Source organism: Chlorocebus sabaeus, chromosome 7 (assembly GCF_047675955.1).
Source record: "Chlorocebus sabaeus isolate Y175 chromosome 7, mChlSab1.0.hap1, whole genome shotgun sequence".
NCBI classification, from domain to species: Eukaryota; Metazoa; Chordata; class Mammalia; order Primates; family Cercopithecidae; genus Chlorocebus; species Chlorocebus sabaeus.
In genome coordinates this window covers 30,839,146-30,860,816 of record NC_132910.1, presented here as the reverse complement: position 1 = coordinate 30,860,816, position 21,671 = coordinate 30,839,146, and the positions used below count along the sequence as shown (strand labels likewise).

Here is a 21,671-nt window from a genome sequence, read left to right as displayed (position 1 = left end):
ATGGATGCTTTTTCTTTGAGGACTCTTCAATCTGGTCTCCACTGGGAAACAGCCTGGGTTTGGTATCAACATGACATAATGTGCATGTGATTTGTAACCTAGGGGCTGCTATAGAAATTTAATTTATTGTCTCATAAATTAACTACATTAATAACATACATATTGTTGTTATGGTTAGTAACAATTATTAAATGAATACCTGGGAGGGTCAATGTTTTACAGGTTGAAGAAATCTCAAAAAATGCTCTTAATAATTACTCCTTGGTCTAGAATGACACATTTTAATTCGGTCTTAATTTTGCTTTCCTAGATTTTCTTGGAAATATTCTATGCCTTTTCTATATTCCATACACATGTATAAAAGCCAGCACACCACATTTTTCTCATTCATACCCTAGAAGATGAAACTTACCATCATTATCAATGATTACTCCTTCTACTCCCTTCCCCAACAGCTCAAATTTATGTGCTTATTATCATTCCCTTTCTCTTTCACTGTGTCCTTCTTGTGCTGTGCTGTTCTGACCACCATAATTTTTACAAGGGAAAAATAAATGGCTAAATAGGATTGGGACCTTTGAAATATTGAGAAATAGTGATACATAAATCTGCATGCACAAAATATCTATTTTCAGAAATACACTTTATGAATCAGATAGAGAGAAGAGGATGAGAAAATAATATTTATCATGGTGAAAAGTTTGAAAACTGAAAGATTGGTTGAGAGATCAGACTTATTTGAAAAGAGCAGATTTTTTAAATGGCCACAATTCTTTTAAAATTGCCACGTTTAACTGTTTTTCTTTCTCTCCCTAAATCCCTCCTCTTCACTGTGATGTATTCCATAGATCTGAAAGGGTACTCCTCAGAGAATACAAAAGGTTTTTGCAATTTGTTTAACACGTTGCCCACCTCCAATCCCCATACCACAACTTATTCCAGATTTTACAATGTCATTTTTATCCTCTATTGGCAACCAGTAAAGAAAAATAAGTAATAATAATGTTGTTTGTATTTGATGATGATATACGCCCAGGAGCCACTCAAAAAATTATTGTAGTCAACATGGTAGCCCAGGATAAGATGATTATAGGGAATCTTTGCACTGTATTGTTAGAACCGTGTGTTACTCTTCCTTATACCCACAGCATCTATCACAAGGACTAACATAGCAAAAGATAGTCAAATATCTGTTGTTCAAAATTTTGTTTAATTTTGTATTTCTATTTTGACATGTAAATTGAACATTTCAAGTTTAATTTTCCCAATCAGTAGAGTTTACTGAATTCCAAAACATTTTTCTCCCCAATTTAGTTACATGATATAACAGAGACCCCCCCCCAAAAAAAAAATTAGGATAAAGACTGGTCAACTGAAAGCCAATTATGGACATTAGGTTGCTAATCAAAACATTACCTGTTATGTATTGAGTAATTCTATATGTTAGGAACTGTTCTAAGTGTTTTACATATTTAACCTCATTTAATCCTCAAAACAAAAGTATAAGGCAGGTACGATTATTATTTCTAATTTACAGATGAGGAAATTCAGGCACAAAAGAAGCTACTTGCCCAACAGATAGAGTCAGGATTTGAATCAATGAAATCTACATAGAGAGTGAACAAATTTAAAACTAGACTTTCAGGTTTATGTGGCAACCTGGGACAAATATGATTTTGATTTCCACAGTAGATAGTAACATATATTTATATGTTATAACAAATTTGGTTTCCACAGTAGATAGTAACATATATTTATAATACCAAACAGGACACAAAGTTTAATTATTTAAACTTTCTTGTTCTATACTGTTGTGACAACCATATTTTTTACAAGGGAAAAATAAGCAGTTGAATAGTATAATGACCTGTGAAATGCTGAATAATAATAATACATCTGCATGCACAAAATATATATTTTCATACACTTTATGAATGAGATAGAAGAGGGTAGGAAAATAATATTCATCATGGTGAAAAGCTTGAAAACTGAATGGTTGGTTGAGAGATCAGATTTATTTGAAAAGAGGAGATTTTTTAAATTGCCATAATTCTCTTCTCCTTGAATTTGAGTCTCTGCTACTTCTTCCATCAAGAGAATTCTATTTCTCCATTTCTTGAATTGAATCTTGTAACTTGATTTGGCAAATAGAATGTGGTCAGAAAGATCTGCCAGTTCCGAACCTAGGTTTCAAGGAGTTTTCCATGATTCCACTCTTGCCCTTGGAGCCCTGCAACTACCAAATAATCAAACCCTGCCTACGCTGTTGGTTGTTAAGAGAAATGTGGTCCAGTAGCACCATCACTCCACCCAACAACCAGTCAACTCCCAGAAACAGAGTCACCTAGATGACCTGCTAACTGAACATAAATGCATGGGCAGGTCCCGTCAAGATCAATCAGGCCTGGATCCGATCAGCACAAAAGTCCATCTGATCCATAGACTTGTGAAAAGTAATACATGGTTATTACTTTAAGGATCTAAGTTTTGGAGTGGTTTGTTATGCAGTAATAGGTAATGATACAGCATGTATCACAATGACTTAGATATTGGTAGTGCTGCTTTAATGTGAAAATGTGCTTGGTATTTTCCTGGAATGCCATGACTCAATATCACTCATTTTTAATTGTTTAAACTTTTTTTTAGCAAATCAAAATGAAAAGAAAATTTGCTTATCTGAGAAATTTCAGCTTTACTGTCTATGGCAGTGGCATTACCCGTAATGATTTGTCATGCAATTTTATTTTCAAAGCCCAAAATTAATTACAAACATGAAACAAATCATGGTGTTAAGACATACATTAAAAACAAATTATGATCTCAAAATGCATAATTTACAGCTTGGAAAATTAATTGATTAAACCCAAAGTGTGTAAAAATAATTGAAAAAACTGAGGACTGAACAAACCAATGACAATGTTATCTAACTGAGCAGAGAATAATGTACAATAAGCAAAAATCACAGCCAAAAAAAATCAATCGTCATAATTAAATCATAAGAACCTGGGTGGAGATAGGTTGAAATTCCAATTTGGGGATATCTCTATATTACAGTTATGGGCGCAAGAAATCAAATCCCATCTTTCCAATAAAGTCAAAATAGAAATTATAATATTGGCATCAAAATCAGTCACAATTTTTTAAAAAAAATATGCAATAGATTTTACATATTAAAGCAGCACTACACACAAGTAATTTAAATGTGCTCTATCGGTTATCTATTACTGTCTATTCTATTCCTTTCATGTTCTTTTGACCTGACTTTTGTGAAATATATATGTACAAAATGTATTCAAGATATTATCTATAAATCAGAAATGATAAGAAAGTAAAGCAAATAATACAGCATTTTTATAGCAAATAATATTCTAAGCTTTTTAGATTGTTTAATACCCATTTTAAGAATGAGGCAGATTTGAATTTTAATATTTAGAATTAATATTATAGGCATTGAAACATATCTGATGGTCAAAGAGTATGTTTCAAGCAATTGTCTACATGTTAAGGTTTTTAGGTAGTCAAATTTCCATTTTATGGTGTATAAAATGTGTTATGAACAACTTCACAGAGAAGTTCAACACAAATAAAACATTTAGTCATCATTGTTTTCATAACAACCTTCAATTCTGCTTATATTTAATAATGAAAAATTGAAGTAGACTAGGTTATTCAATTTATCCGTAAAAGTTTCTATGGGCTCAACTTTTTAGCAAAAAATCCAAACTCCATATTTGGATCCCCTTTGGTCAGAGTTTGGCAGCTTTTCAGAGGAATTATATCACTAATTCACCCATGCCTTCATTTGGATTTGCCCCATAGCACCTGGAAACCAGATCTTATATTCAGGTACTTTATTTGGGATTGATTCAGGCAGCAAAAGTGAGTGAATGGGGAAAGTGAGAAAAGAAGGGTGAACAAAAATCAATAAATAGACATAGATTTACATTTTGCCATTGTTAGCAACTGGGACTTAATCTTTCTGGAACTGAATTATGTGGAGAGCAGTAAAATCCTGTGAACTAGCTGGACTCTCATTCCCTGTGGAAAAACTTGATAAACTCCGAGTGTTATCTGAAGTCAAGAGTTAAAAGAAGATAAAAGAAAAGAATGAACGCCCTAAACAACAGAACTAAAAACGTGATCTACACATTCTAATAAACTACTTATTTGTTCATGTATTCATTTACTTATTCACAAACATTTCCTAAGTACTGATTGTAAGGACACTTATCAAAGTCTTTGGTGATTAACTTAATCTTATTCTTGTATAGGAGACCTATAAATACGTATTTTGTACTTTACTAAAATATGTAGAGTTATGTGATTCCTGAATTTATTCACGCTATCATTCAAACATTGTTTAGTGAATAGCTTTATGGCTGTGGGTTGTTGTTAAGAACTCTTATGAAGGCAATTCAGGAAAGAAAGGATAGTGTTTTCCAGAAGTAATGTTGATACAATTGGCCATCCATATGCAAAGACAAAAAGCCTTCAAACTGTGCCTCACATCATACACAAAAATTAACTAAAATGGATTATAGATATAAATGTAAAACTGCAAATGATAAAAGTTTGAGAAGAAAACTTGGACAAAAAAATCTTTGTGACTCTGAATTAGGCAGTTTTTTCAATATGATGCAAAAATAACAATCCCTAAAAAGTAAAAGTGATATATTGTATCTTATTGCAATTAAAAGCTTCTGCTTGTCAAAGCAACTTCAAGAAAACGAAAAGCCATAGACTAAAAGAAGATATTTGCAAAGCATATATCTGATCAAGGACATATATCCAGAGTATATAAAGAACTCTTAAACACAACAATAAAAAGCAAACACGGCCGGGCGCGGTGGCTCACGCCTGTAATCCCAGCACTTTGGGAGGCCGAGGCGGGCGGATCACAAGGTCAGGAGATCGAGACCATGGTGAAACCCCGTCTCTACTAAAAAATAGAAAAAAATTAGCCGGGCGCAGTGGCGGGCGCCTGTAGTCCCAGCTACTCGGGAGGCTGAGGTAGGAGAATGGCGTGAACCCGGGAGGCGGAGCTTGCAGTGAGCCGAGATTGTGCCACTGCACTCCAGCCTGGGCGACACAGCGAGACTCCGTCTCAAAAAAAAAAAAAAAAAAAAAAAAAAAATTGAAAAAAAAAAGCAAACAACCCAATTAAAATAAGCAAAATATGTAAATGGACACTTTACTAAAAAAGATATAATAATGGCAGATAAGAACAAAAAATATGTTCAACACGATTAATCAACAGGAAAATGCAAATTAAAACAATAATGAGATATGGCTACACACCAATGAGGGTGACTAAAATAAAGATTGATCATATTATGTCTTAGGGAAGGTGCAGAAGAACTAAAACTTTTATACATTGCTACTAGGAAAGTAAAATAGTAAAACTGCTTTGGAAAACAGTTCTTCAGTTTCTTAAAAAATGAAAAATATAACCCCAATATTATCCAAACATTCCAATTCTAAATATTTTCCGAAGCATAGATTTATGGAAAGACTAGTACGTGAATGTTCATAGTATTAAGAGTTTTATTTGTAAGAGCCAAAAATTGGAAACCATTCAAATATCTATTGACAGGTGAACAGGTGAACAAACTTTGGTATTTTCATACAATGAATTGTTATTAATACTTAATAATAAAAAGGAATGAACAATTGATGCACACAACATGGATAAATCTTAAAATTATTATGCTGACTGAGAAACTTCAGTATCTACTATGTGATTCCATTTAGCATCTACTATATGGTTCTATTTACATAAAACTATAGAAAAGGCAAATAATCTATAGTGACATAAGTTGTATCAGGAGATTCCTGGGGAGAGGGAAAAAGAATGAGTTGAAAGGAAAGACTTAAAAGGAGCACTAGGAAACGTCTGAAGGTGATGGATATGTTTCTTATCTTGATTGTAGTGATTGTTTCACAGGTGCAAACGTCAGTCAAAACTTATCAAATTGTACATTATAATTTATTATACATTAACCATGCTTCAATAAAGCGGTTCATAAAAGAACCCTGTTCTGGTATAGCTTGTGTCAAGCATATATGGAAATTGTAGCCTTATCGGTCATAAGAATATTAATTGCCCAAACTGAAAAAATATGGATGTGACTAAATCTGTCTGCAGGGCAGAGAGGTTGTCCTGAGAAGGGAATATCAAATGATACAGTTGAAAGAAACATCACAGCTAGAAGATAGTGGTAAACTAGGACTGAGGGGATTGATGAATGACCCCAAGAAAAAAATACAATCTAGCTGAGACACATGGGATTTGTCCCTCTCCTGACATTTAATATTTTCCTCTGTGCCATCTTTGGCTACTGTCACCTGCCCTACATTACTGCTACCACAATTCTAAATATTGCCATTTCAAGTGAATTATTGTTTTTTTCCCAATAAACAAAAGAATATACTGGCAATATGAACCTTTCTACAAGTGCAAATAATGAGTTCTTTGTTTTAGAATTTGAAATCAAATTTGGTAAGTAAATGTGTTAATGTTCAGGGAACTTTATGTCTGAGATGATCATGCTACTATAAAGACACATGCACACGTATGTTTATTGTGGCACTATTCACAATCGCAAAAACTTGAAACCAACCCAAATGTCCATCAATGATAGACTGGATTAAGAAAATGTGGCACATTTAATGGCTATGTAGCCATTAAAATGGATGAGTTCATGTCCTTTGCAGGGACATGGATGAAACTGGAAACCGTCATTCTGAGCAAACTATCACAAGGACAGAAAATCAAACACTGCATATTCTCACTCATAGGTGGGAAATGAACAACGAGAACACTTGGACACAGGATGGGGAACACTACGCACTGGGGCCAGTCGGAGTTGGGGGGCAGGGGGAAGGATAGCATTAGGAGGAATACCTAATATAAATGATGAGTTAATGGGTGCAGGAAACCAACATAGCACATGTATACATATGTAACAAACCTGCACGTTGTGCACATGTACCCTAGAACTTAAAGTATAATAATAAAAACAAAAACCACAAAAAACATGTTTGATCACTCAACTGTCAAGTTGAATACTTCCTATCCTCCTTTCCAAAATCAGCAAGTTAAAACTATTAAAATGACTTACTGAAACATTGTGGTCAGTAGTTGCCTCTGGAGAGAGTGTTCATTTAACACAGGACTGTAAAACTTTAAAACCAGCCCATGCTTCTTCCTGACATACAGCTTCAACACCCGTTTCCCTTTCAGCTAAAGCTCTTTCTTCAATTTAATTCGCCTTCAGACTCTTTTAGACAGAGTGCTATACCATATTTTGTTGTTAAATCACGAAAAATGATAGAATCTCTACCCTTTTGCGAGAGTCATTGTCAAATTATACCCTCCAATAGGTAATATACAGCTTGAGTCAGTAATTTCAACTATTTGTATGCATTTCAGGTTTGCCAATTACCCTTCCAAGCTGTAAATTGCCTATTTTGAGAGCATAATTTGATTTTTAATGTTTGTCTTAACAGCCTGATTTGTTTTGTCTTTTGATTTGTTTCTCATTTTAGTAATTAATTTTAGACTGAAAATGTCTCTCCTAAAAGGAAGGTGGAGTTTGGAAACCTTTGAGAACTACAGCTGTTTGATACTGATATAAATTTCTGTCTAGGGTCATAGACCTTAAGCAAAAAATGCCAGGCTCCATTTTCTTTTCTTTGGAAAGAAGTCATCACTTCTTTTCCAGGGATGTGCTATTTTGAGTTTCAAATGCACACTCCATAACCCCCCAAATATAAATACACATGAATTAGCAAAATTGGCCCTAAGAAATATACTCAAAACAGAAGTGATATTTTCCAAGGCATCAGTCTGAAAATAAAGACTAGAACGTGTCTTGGGGTTATATAAGTGTATTTGTTCTCACGTGTCTTTTGAATTCACTCTGCATCTTTAGCCTACTGACAAAAACTGTAAGGTGAAAGCAAATCTGTGGTTCCCAGACACTGTAAAAATTCTGTTACAGTTACTTGGGAAACACTAACACTTTTGACTTAGATCTACAGCCTGTAATACCCTCAGTAACATTTTTAGTTAGTTCTGTGGGATGCAACAAGTTTTTCCTCTTATACATTTTTTTGAGAATGAGTGTAGCAATGAAGAAGGTAACCAAAAAGTAAGATGTGTAAAAGCACGAGAAGGCGATCATAGCTGATGGAGAAGGGGGAAATAAGGGACACTCAGGAATAGAAATTGGAAATAAAATTGGAGGGTAAAGCTTTCCATGACTTGTAAAACATGTGAAGGAACCTCGCCAAATCATTTAATAATTCCCTAAAGACACCAAATTGCCAAACTCTAAAAAAGTTTGATTTTTGCCCTATTTTTGCAAGAACATAGAGTATCCAATGTCTTATAACTGGTGGGCAAATTGAATTGGAGGTTTTGGGTATTTTTTACATTTAATGGATATTTAATGTCAATAATACGTTCATGAAGACAGAGTTTCTTTCCATTTGCAATATGTAAAATGTGCATAAATTATAAAAAGAGAATGATGTCTGAATGTATCGCCTGTTCCAAATGAGGAAAACTTTCTACATTTCAAGTATTATTTAAAAGTATTAGACAATGTAGATAGGACAGAAGAGCAACTAAATGGTTAATTATCAGTCTAGAGCACACATGTTCTCCTGGAACTATGTGTTGGATATTTAACACTTCAATTTACCGAATTCAAACATTCCAAATAAAAAGTACTTGTGTTTAGGGAGTTGAGAGTGAATTTGAGATCTTTTGGGGGATGGCTTTTTTTCCCACAACTACTTGTTTTATGATGATTGTAGATTCACGCAGAATTGTAATAAATAATTTCGCGGAATCTCATCCATATTTCTCCAGGTTTTCCCAAAGGCAATATCTTGCAAAATTATAATACAATATCACAACTGGGATACTGACATTGATGCAGTAGAAATACAGAAACTTCCATCATCACAAGGATTCTTCATGTTGCACTTTTATACTCATACCCACTTTTCTTCCACTCACTCCACCCCCTCTTTAATCCCTGGTAACCACTAATAATCTTCTCAATTTCTATAACTTGATCATTTCAAGAAAATTATATAAATGAAATCATAAAGTATATAATTGGAATCAACTTATTTTCACTCAGCATAATTCTCTAGAGATTTACCAGGTTGTTGCATGTATCAGGAGCATTTTCCTGTTCATTGCTGAGTATGGTATGGATGTATCATAGTTTAGTCATTCATCCATTGAAGGGCATCTAGATGGTTCCTAATTTTTTCCTATTATAAGTAATGTTGCTATGAACACTACTATTGTACAGATTTTCATGTGAATCTAAGATTACATTTTTCTGGAATAAATGTCTAGGAGTACAATTGCTGAGTTTTATAATTGCACGTTTAGTTTTTAAAGAAACTGCCATACCATTTTCCAGACTGGTTATCCACTTTACATTTATACACGTAAATATGAATGATACTAGTTTCTCTGCATCCTCACCAGCATCTGGTGGTGTTACAACTTTTTGTTTTAGACATTTTAATAGGTATGTAGGGATATTTTCTTGTGGTTTTGATTTGCATTTTCCTAACAGCTAATGATGTTAAATATATTTTCAAGTAATTATTGCCAACTTTATATTCTTTGGAAAAATGCCTATTCATGTCTTTTGTCCACTTTCTAAATGGATTGTTTATTTTCTTAATTTTGAGTTTTGAGATTTCTTTATATGTTCTAGACAGAAGATAGATACTAGATTCTTGGGAGATTTGTGATTTGCAAACATTTCTCTTAGTTTGTAGATTGTAACTCTTTGCATAGTCCCAGATCCCAAAGACTTTGTTTTAAGTTTTATAGTTTTACATTTTATATTTAAATCCATAATCTATTTTGAGTTAATTCAGTTTAGAGATGAGGTTTAAATGAAAGAGTTTTTTTCTTTTTTGCTAGAGATTTTAAATAGCTCCAGTACTATTTGTTGAGACTCTATCTTTCCTGATAGATTTGTTGAGACTCTATCTTTCTTCTATTGTATTTCTTCTACAACTTTGTCAAAAATCAGTTGCATTTCTTTGTATAGATCTATATTTTGGGTTCTCTATTCTGTTCCACTGTTCTATGTGTCTATCCATCTGCTAAGACCACACAGTCTTGATTACTGTAGCCATATAAGTCTTGAAATCAAGTAGACTGATTTCTCCCATTTTATTCTACTTTTTCTAAATTGTTATGTCTACTCTAGTTTCTTTATTTTTCACATAAATTTTGAAATAATCTTACCTGTATCTATAAAAGTAGTGTTATGTTTTGATAGAAATTGCATTAAATCTGTATATCAATTTGAGGAGATATGAAATTTTTAGCATACAAGTCTTTCATATCTTTGGTTAGAGTTACACCAAAATATTTCATTTTTTGAGCAATTGTAAAGAAAATTGTATTTTTAATTTTACTGTACTTATGTCTATTACAAACAAATATTTGATTTTTGTAAGTTAACTTAGTATTCTACAAACTTGCTTAACTCATTTATTAAGTCTAGAAATTTTTTGTACATTACTTTGTATTTTCTACATAGACCATGCTATCTGCAAATAAGTACAGTTTTATTTCTTTCTTTCTAATCTGTATGACTCCTTCTTCTCCTTTTGTTTCCTTCCTGCAGTGGTTAAAACTTCCCATACTATGCTGAATAAGAGTGGTGACAGCAGATAAGTCCTACTTGTTAATAGACTTGGGGAAAGTATTCAGTCTTTTACTATAGAGTGTAATTTTTGCTGCAGATTTTTTTTGCTTCACATATTTTGCACCTCCATTGTTTGGCTTATAGACATTTAAAATTGCTACACCTTCTTGATAAGTTGATCCTCTTTATCATTATGCAATCTTCCTTTCTGTCTCTGGTAATTTTCTTTGCAGGGATGTCTATTTTCTCTTATAATAAATAGAAATATTCCTGCCTTATTTTGATTAAGGTTTGCATGATGTATTAGTCTGTTCTCACATTGCTATAAATACCTGAAACTGGGTAATTTATTTTTTAAAAAGGAGGTTTAATTGGCTTGCAGTTCTGCAGGCTGTGCAGGAGGCATAGTGGTTTCTAGGGAAGCCTCAGGAAACATTTATTCATGGCAGAAGGCAAAGTGGGAGCAGGCATCTTTACAGAGGGCCAGGGCAGGGAGAAGAGGGAGAAGGGGAGGTGCTATACACTTTTAAATCACCAGATCTCTTGATAACTCCCCCTTGCCACACCACCACTAAGGGGATGATGCTACACCATTATAAAGTGCCCCCATGATCCAATCACCGCCCACCAGGCCCTACCTCCAAAATTGTGGATTACAATGGAACATGAGATTTGAGTGGGAACACAGAGCCAAACCACATCACATGATATATATTTTTTCCATTACTTTACTTTCAACTTGTCTATTCTGTTATAACTGCAGTGAGTTTCATGTAGGCAGCATATTGTTGTTTCATATTTTTAATTCACTCTGCCAATCTCTATCTTTTAATTGTTATATTTAGACTATTTCTATTTAAAGTAATTATTTATATGTTAAGGCTTAAGTCTGGCATCTTATTTTTCATTCTGTTGTTCTTTCTGTTTTCTTTTAAGATGTTACTCTCTTTTTTCCTTGCCCTTTTGAGGGTAAACTGGAAGTTTTTTAGAACTCTATTTTTTATTTTATCTATATGGTGTTTGAATGAATCTCTTTGTGTAACTTTTCTACTGTTTTCTCTAGGCATTATATATATGCTCTCTCTCTATATATATATATATGTATATTAAAAATATGTATATATTATGTATTATATAAATATTCAATAGATAGATGATTGATCGATTGATTGATTGATTGATTTCTCCAGTCATACTTTTACAATAAGCCTAATGGTCACACACTCATAGTTTTCCTTTACCTGAATATGCTTTCATTCTCTTCAATTTCTGATAGACATTTTCACAGAATGTATATAAGTTGACAGTTCTTTCCTTTCAGCACACACACGGAAATGTTGTGCCACTTCCTGTCACAAGGTTCTGAAGAGAACACCATTGTAATGTCAGTTTCATTTGTCTTTTCCCCCTATAAGGTGACATTTTGATCTTGATGCTTTCAAGATTTTTAGTTCTTGTCTTTAGTTTTTAATTATTTGTTTATGATGTGCCTTGATAGGAGTTATTCAGAGATTTATCCTGTTTAAGTCACACTCAGTCTCTTAATCTGTAAGTGCATATTTTACCCAAAATATGGAAATTTTGAGCCATTATTTTTGAATACTTGTTTCATTCCACCCACTTTTTCCTCCCCTTCTAGGACTCTGATTACATAAGTTTTAGATGTCTTGTTATAATTCCACACAGATCTTTGAGGCTCTTTTTATTTTGTTAACTTCTTTTCTCTATGATTCACTTCAGGTCATTTCTGTTGTTCTAATGTTCTTTCCTCAAGTACACCGAGTCTTTCCTCTGATCCTTTTATTCTGTTATTGAGTCCACTCATGTTTTCATTTTGGTTATTGTATTTTTCAACACTAAATTTTTTACCTACTTCTTCTTTATATCTTCTATTTCCTTATTGAGAATTTCCATTTACTTTATTTGCTTCAAGTGTGTTCATCATTCCTTGTTAAAGATTTTTTTTTTTTTTTATTTGTGACTGCTTCAACATTTTTGCTGGATAACTGTGAGAGCTCTAACATTTTGGTTTTGGAGTCTATTAATTTTTTATTACACTTAAGTTGAGATTTTTCTGGTTCTTGTTATGATGAATAATTTTTTAATGAAACTTGGACATTTTAGATATATGTTATGAGACTGTATACTTTATTTAGACTTTCTGTTTTAGCTGGCTTTCTCTGATACCACTCCAGCAAGAGAAGAGGTGAAGGTTGTTGCCTCATTACTTCCAGATGGAGTTAGAAGTCCAGGTTCCTCACTCAGCCTTCACTGACACACAAGGAATGGTAGAGCCCTCTTTGCTGTTGGGTGGTGGTGGCAGTTTGGCTCCATACTAAGCTTTCACTGTGACTGCTCTGGCTGGGAGAAGTAGGAGTGCCTCATTACTGTTCCCCAGATGGCCAGCCACGGGAGTGATAGTGAGATTGCCTTCTTACTGTCGGGCAGTAGTGAAAGTCTGTGGGGGAATGAGCACCTCATTCCTGTTAAATCAGAGTAAAATCATAGGCTTCCTACTCAGCCTTCTCTTACACCATCCCAGTAAGAAAATTGGGGTAACTTGTTTTATCTTGGCAAAAATGAATGTGTAAGGTCCCCATGTGATCTTTGCTAGTATGGGTGGAGTGGGGCCACAGTTTTTCTCTGTGGTGTTTAGCTGAAATATAGTAGCTTTTCTCTAAAACATTTTTGTTATCCTGCTAAGTACCTTTTCAGGCTTAACTAAAGAGAGAAGGCTTTTGTTGGAGCTGGGTGTTTTTTCTTTGTTGTTGTTTTTGTTGTTGTTGTTGTCTGTCTTCTACCATTTGTGTTTCTTGATTGCTGTTTACTTCAGGTCCAAGTCTAGGATATGTGAGGCAATAAATACCTATCTACATACATACATTCACAGGGTACTCACCACCATGTACTTCCTTGGGACTCAGAGTCCCTAACTGGTCTGCCTTCCTTTCTCCACATTTCAAAGTCTTTTATTTGCCTTGCAAATAATTTCCAGGGTTTTTGTTTATTTGGTGAGAGGAACAGGAAAAATTAAATCTATTCTGTTTTTAAATAGAAAGTACTGAATACCACTTTCTCTTGTCAGTTTTAAGTTACTAAAGGAATATGAATCCCTTTACCAAATTGTTCTGGTGGTAAAATCTAAAAATCACTTTGGTCATAACACATTAATCAAAGTAGATGCAAATGCAATAATTGCAAGTGAGAAATTCACATTAGTTTATTTATATCAATAATGTATTCATATTAATTTATCTTGAAATGGAGATAATTTTAGTAATATTTTAATACTTGACTTTTAAACTGAAAATTAGAAATAAAAATAAGTCAGACCGAGATACCACAATTAAAGAAAAACAGAAAATTATCCCTTTACCTGGGGCTAAAACTTTTCCTCCTCCTAATATTTTCTAAATTTCTTATATCATTTGTTATATATTCATAACTTAAGCAAAATAACACACTTTAGTATTTAAAGAGCTTAGCAATATAGATGAGGCAAAGAGACATTTTCTCAGTCAACTTAGTGTTTAGATAAATCCTAATACTCTGAAAACCTAGTGTTAAAGTGAACCTGCACTGTCCATTAAATTTCATGGAAGATAATATGAAGAAAAAAAACAATAATTTGTGTCACTTGTCCCAGATATGAAATAATTATGAGATTTTACGATCTTGTAAAATATTATTCTACAAACTGCATAACTTCTAAAAAGAATGTATAAGTTCACAGTATCTTAACAAGTATTATTTCAAAGTCCTCCTAAAAACAAACAAAGACGTCTAAAGTGACTTCAACAGCACAGGCCAAATACCCTATTATTGGTAGGCTAGTGTAAGTATCTCCTCAAGGATTTTCCATTTAGCTGAACTTCTGAAGGACATGAAAGTTCAAATAAAAGGGAAGAATGAAAACAATTATGCCAAGATACTCTATGTTACCACAGAGAAACAAGAGCCAAGATCAGTCTAAAGAGGTACCTGTGTTTAATATAGTTTATATAAATAACACAAACTTACTGTTATAGCCTGAACCTTTGTGCCCTTTCCATCCCAAAATTCGTAGGCTGAAACCTAGTCCCCAATGTGATAACCTTAAGAAGTTAGAGCCTTCGAGAGGTGATTGGGACATGAAGGCAGAACTCTTACGAATGGGATTAGTGTAAGCTAGTTTGCTCCTTTCATCATGTGAGGACACAGTGAGAAGTTGGTAGTCTGCAAGCTGGAAGAGGGCCCTGACCAGAACTTGACCATGTGGGCACCCTCATATTGCACTTCCTACCCTCCAGAAGTGTAAGAAATAAATTTCTGATGTTTATAATCCATACAGTGTATGATATTTTGTTATTGCAGCCTGAATGTACTAAGACACTTATATCGTGGCTATATAAGTAGTTTTCCAGTAAACGAAGCGTTGTAAGCATCACCTTATCCTCTTCAAACTCTATTGTCTTACATAAATACAGATGTTTAGCATTTTTCACTTCATTTCCTCTATATATTTCATGCCTCAGCCTAATGGAAGAGGCAATGTGCTATAAGGAAGCCATGAAGTAAAAGTTCAGTATTTCGAGAGGTTTACCTCCTGCTTCTTTGCAGATTATCTTATCATTAGAAAGCCAAATGAGCCATTCTCCTTTGTTTAGATAAAATGGGGTTGATAATAATAATTAATGATAAAAATAATCACAACAAAAACAACTACTACCAAAACAAGGGTCTGCCTGCCTTAAAAGCATTAGCTTCTCAAATTCTAGAGCATACCACAAGTTGTTCTTTTTATGGTACATGTTTATAAAACAATCATCTTAAAAATGAAACCAGTCTCATCCATAGCATTGTCACTGATACAAGTGCATTTTATTTGCACTTATGTAGCATGAAAACCTTTTATGGTGCTAAAATAACTTCTTAACTAGGGTGAAAAGGGAAAACTGTTAACTTGGGTTTACAGGACTAATGCTCACCTGTAATTGTATCTATATATGTCCTAGATGCTATGATCCCTCCCATATGTGTAATCCTCCTGTTGATGTCAATCCAAAACACTCCGCTCATGTTACAGTGTCTCCTCTACATCCTCATTGTAAATTCACTTTCTGAGTTACAGCAGCTGAACATCTAGTCCTCAAACAGCTGACTCCAATTTTTCCTTCCCTATCCATTCCTACCCTCACTGTCGTAAGATGGGCACGTTCTTTGTTCCCAAGAAAGATGCTTGCCCCTTGTCTTGTAAAACAAACAAAATATAATAATAAAGAAACTAAATAACATCTCCTTGAAGATAGCATATACTAGAGAAATGTTTGTTACATTGAACTAAATTGCATTCCACAGAAGATAGAAGAGGGTATCATGAATGTATCAAAACAACTAAGTTAAATATAAAATAAACTACAAATCTTATTTCATGCCTGAATCTATCTTCTTTTTTTTACTTTTCCCTCCTCACCAAAATACTGAACAGGTATGAAGCTATTCAGATATCTAGATCATAAATCTATAAATTTTAAATTTTCTATCAGTATGAATAAAGTAAAGCAAATAATGGGCAGAATTTTTGAACATGTACTTTAGAAGTGTTTTGTTATTTCTATATCTGTACATTTTATAATTTATTGAATTTCAATATTTTATTCAAAAATATATCATGATTCAATCCAGCAAAGTTGTAGAGAGTGACATGCCTCCAACATAGGACTCACTTAGTTTAAGCACATCAGAGACTGTATCTTCAGTTGTCCCTCAGTATCTGTGAGGGATTGTCCCAGGATGTCTGCTCTAACCTGCACTGCTCCTGCAGAATAACAAAATACAGTGATGCTTACGTCACTTATATAAAATGGCATTGTGTTTGCATATAACCAACTCACATTGTCCCCTATAATTTAAATTATCTCCAGGTTACTCATAAAATGTAAAACAATGTAAATACTATGTGAATAGTGGTTATACTGTATCATTTTTTATTTTATGTTAGTTTTATTGTTGTACTTTTTTTTTTTTTTTTTTTTTTTTTTTTTGAGATGGAGTTTGGCTCTGTCACCCAGGCTGGAGTGCAGTGGCTGGATCTCAGCTCACTGCAAGCTCTGCCTCCCGGGTTCACGCCATTCTCTTGCCTCACCCTCCAGAGCAGCTGGTACTACAGGCGCCCGCCACCTCGCCTGGCTAGTTTTTTGTATTTTTTAGTAGAGATGGGGTTTCACCGGGTTAGCCAGGATGGTCTCGATTTCCTGACCTCATGATCCGTCCGTCTCGGCCTCCCTAAGTGCTGGGATTACAGGCTTGAGCCACCGCGCCCGGCTAACTATTTTTTTTCTGACATTTTCAAAGGCATGATTGATGGAAAACATGGATACGAAACCCATAGATATGAAGGGCTGACTATTATAGATTTACAATGCTTGGGTATAATAAAGACATAATAATGCTTCAGTTTAGAATTTTGATTTTAGCATCTGTTTCCTAAGATGAGAAGAAAAAATATGTCTTCCTTTGCTCTGCGTGGTTTCATCTTTTCTTTGACGTTTTGGTAGGAAAAAAGATATTAACTCAATTTTAATAGTTGTAGGAATATGCCTACTAATAATCATACTGACTTCTCCAGAGCAAAATGAACTGTATATCCAATTCTCTTCAAACTGTCATGCTTATCTCAGTGTGTATGTGTCACTATAAGATGAGAGAAAGCCTGTCAACACCAACTTCTTCCTTCTAAACAAGAACATTAGGATGTTCATTTCTGGTTGAAAATTTGGATTTCTGAGCTGTCTCCTTCTCCTAATTCCTACCCTCCAACACAGAACATGCCTGACCTCAGACCCTTACTCCCGAACCTTTTCCCACCTCATTCACCTGACAGCCTCCTCCACAACAGACATCTTATCAGACGTGACTGATTGCTATAATCTGTACTCTGGGCAGCCATTAAGCAAATTACCTGAATCATTGCAAGGATTAGTCTCATTAACACATGATTAGCATCAAATTAAAATAATGAGTGTTTAACTTCTGATGTCTTCCAGTTGTTTGAACAGCTTGATCAGCCACACCAGGCTGGCAGGGAGGTGGGGGTGTCAAAGAGCCACAGAAAAAAAGGGAGGCAGCACTATGCATGACATAGTACAGCTCACCAGTAGAATGAGGTAAGATCAGACTCAAACTGTCTGGATGAAAGGTTTCTTCCAAACAGCAAAGATGCCAGGTCCAAACAGAGGTCTCTCTCTCTCTCATTGGCACTGTACTCCTAACCATTCATCTGAATCAAGGCTTTACATACTAATGGTGCACAACCTCACCCGCTCCACGTCCTGGATATTTTATTTCCGCTGGGCTTCCTTGTCTCAGAGAGCACAGAATGCAGCTTTTCTCTTTCCTTTTCAAAACTTTATCAGACTTAAGACTCCTAATGTGCTGGGAATATGGTAGACTGAAGATCAGAGCACAGATCCTCCTGTGTTCCCTCATTTTTACCTGAAAATGGCTGACCAAATATCAAACAAAAGAAAGCTTGCATCAGGTCTGGAAACTATTAAGAATATCATCCACATATAGAAAGTTAAAAGAATCTCCTAGATCCTACATAGACTGGTCCCAACTTATGATGGTTTGACTTATGTTTTTTGACTTTAAGATAGGTTTATCGGGGTATTAAATGCATTTAGACTAATGATACTTTTGATTTATGATGGATTCATCCAGATGTTACCCCATTGTAAGTCAAGGAGCATCTGTGCCCATGTCGAAGATATGATGGAAGCCTAAAGGACCAGCTCACTTTTGTCCTACCTGTGGAAGGTCAGCATTTATGGAAGGTAGGCAGGTAGCTTACAGTGACCCTTCCGCTCCAAAACGTAGGGCACCTTATCTGTCCGGTGATGGTCAAGACAACCAGAGAACCTGGATGAGCTCTTTTTGCCTGAGCTAGTGAATAAAATAAAGAGCTGTTGTGATAAATTTCTCTATCATTCTCTTGAAAAAGATTAACACGAGGAGTGTAATGTTATGGAAGAAACAATCTAAGATCAGGAAAAAAGTGTGAAGATAAAAATCATCGCTAATATGAACACCCACAGTTAGGTATTTCAGGAGAGGAAAACAACAAATAATTTCCTCTACTCATCTTAGGTTCTCCAGAAGAGGCCCTGTGAATTAGCCTAGCCAAAGACAGATTAATTAGAGACAAACAAATGAAATTTTCTCAGTGGCCTTTAGCAAAAAAAAAAAAAAAAAAAAAAAATTGTACTCCAAAGAGGCATACTTTGGAGTGATATATTCTAGTACCCCTCAGAATACATTTCTGTCATATAAAGTAATCTCATGAACCATAAAGGAACAAAAAACAGAATGTCTGTGGATCAGACTTTATTTGCAATATTAAATGCTAAGAAAAACAAACGAATGAAATAATGTTTACAGAGCTTTGGGCAGAAAAGATTGAGATCCAAGGCATATTAGTTAGAAAAGCTCATGTTTATATGCTAGAGCAACAGAAAGTTGTTTTTAGATACACTAGACTGAGAGGCAATGCCATCTAAAATTCTTTGTTTAAAAAAACTATTTGACAAGTCACTTGTCAATTAAGAAATAAATATAAATAACTCAGCAAATAGAATTCTTAGCTCTATAGAGTGATTAGCTTTAAAATTTCAAATGTAGTACTTAAAACATAAAAACACATAATATTAAGCTCATAATTAATAATAACCTGGATCTGAAATCTGAGATTACATCAGCAAATCAATGTGAAGGAAAAACAGAAATGTGAAAATTATACCGAATATATCATCTGAGCTGGAGGGATGTGAATGACAATAGTTACTGTTTTACTCTGTTCACAGATGATGAGAGAAAAATAGACTCAAGCAAGTTTTTAAAATGTTTAGAATTTAGAACAGTGTCCTTTCTGTGTATCTGTATTAGGGTTCTCTAGAGGGACAGAACTAATAGGATAGATGTGTATATCAAGGGGAGTTTATTAAGGAGCATTGACTCACACGATCACAAGGTGAAGTCCCACAATAAGCCATCTCTACGCTGAGGAGCAAGGAAGCCAGTCCAAGTCCCAAAACTTCAAAAGTAGGGAAGCCAACAGTGTAGCCTTCAGTCTTATGGTCAAAGGTCCGAGAGTCCAAAAGCTAAAGAACTTGGAGTCTGATATTCGAGGGCAGGAAGCATCCAGCATGGGATAAAGATGCATGCCAGAAGACTCAGTCGGTCTAGTCTTTCCACATTTCTCTGCCTGATTTTATCCTAGTTGCACTGGCAGCTGATTAGATGGTGCCCACCCAGATTGAGGGTGGGTCTGTGTCTCCCAGCTTACTGACTCAAATATTCATCTCTTTTGGTGACACCCTCACAGACACACCCAGGAACAATACTTTGCATCCTTCAATCCAATCAAGTTGACACTCAATATTAACCATCACGGAATCCTTTCCAAATCCCTAAAAGAAATAATAATAATAATAATGTAGTCAATATAATAAACAGCAGCTAGAAAAGAAATAGGTAAGCAAAATAGAGAATCTCTGACAAGATAAAAAAGAATAATATAATTAGTGTAAAATGGTTTAGTAGTTCAGTTAAAACTGAAGACTCTCAAACTAAAATATTATTTTAAAATCTTTACTTAATAGAAAAAGACCAAAAGTTAAAAGTCAGAGAAGTAGTAAGAAATTTTTTAAATGGCAGAAATACATCACAAATACAAAGAAAAATAAGGAAAAATAGTAATCATAATGTAGAATAAAATATAATTCGAGATAAAATTGGTGAAGAACCACAGCAGGAACACATCAGAAAAACCAAAAGAATTCACAGACTATTTGAAATAAGCAGCTTGCCACTGGAAACTCCATGAGTGCCAAAAAACTGAGTGCCTAAGGTGGAAGGGGGGAAATCCGTCTCCGAACACACATCAGCCCTGGAGAACCTGAGAATCCAAAAGACGGGAGAAGAGTTTAACCTTACCTAGAGCTGAAATGAATTTAGAGAGCCGAGCGAAATAGAAAAATCAAAGAAGTGGGAAAAGAACTGTAGGCACTCTTGGTCCCCAGGGAAGCCAAAGGTAGCCATTCCTGACTTCATCTCACAGCGGTCCTTGAGGAGGGCAGCCAGTGGAATTAGGGAAGGTCCACAGGGGGAAGGAGACTTCCAGCTGAACTTTGTAATAATTTCCAAAGAGGACAAATTTTCCTGGGCAGTCCAGGGGGTTGGGGTGTGGGGAACGGGAGTACAGAGAGGAGCACAGAAGCTGCAACAGGAAGGAAAGGGTGACAAAAGAAAGCCATGCTTGCTCTCTCAGCAGGGAGGCTTGTAGCCTGGGGAAAGATCTCAGCCCTGTGCACCGGAGGCCTGGTTATGAATTCGGCACTGTTGGCTGCTGGGGGTGTATGGTGGGAATGAGACTGGCCTTGCTGGCTACATGGGAGCTAGGTGAGGCCTGTCACTGATGGCTTTCCACCACTTCCCTGGCAACCTGTAGGAAGCAGCAGAGGCGGCCATAATCTACCATGGAACATAACTCCATTGGCCTGAGAGCCACCCCACATCCTTCACAGTGGCCACTGCAAGCCCAAGGAGAGTCTGGTCTGAGACCCGCCTAACCTTGCCCCCACCTGATGGTTTTCTTTCCCTGTCCTGGTAACCAGAGACAAAAGATAGAAACTTGTGGGAGCTCTATGGCCTCACCTATTGCCTGAGACAACCAAATACTTACCCTAATCAACTTAGGGCAAGCCTGTATCCCCCTTCTACTACTGCAGCTGATGCTGTCTTGAAAGTGCCACCTCCTGGCTGGAGGTCAACCAACTCAAGTCATTACAGCAGCTTAGAACAATCCTACTCCAAGAAAGGAGAAAATACCACCTGTAACACCCTGGCTAGCCAGATGTCCTGAGTCTGTCCACATAACAACTTCACTGCTAGCAAACCAGCATTCGAGAAAACCTGCACACTAAACAAACTACAACC

General features: G+C 35.3%; 1 long non-coding RNA gene across 1 annotated transcript in view; it reads right to left on the bottom strand.

Moving 5' to 3' along the window:
- Positions 1 to 21,259, bottom strand: part of LOC140712077 (uncharacterized) — a 78,898-nt gene extending 57,639 nt beyond the window's left edge. The window contains exons 1-2 of the long non-coding RNA XR_012093533.1: positions 20,522 to 21,259; positions 19,694 to 20,143 (exon numbers count right to left, since the gene is read on the bottom strand). This is a non-coding gene — a long non-coding RNA (uncharacterized lncRNA). The remainder of the gene's footprint in view (positions 1 to 19,693; positions 20,144 to 20,521) is intronic.
- Positions 21,260 to 21,671: the final 412 nt, after the last annotated feature.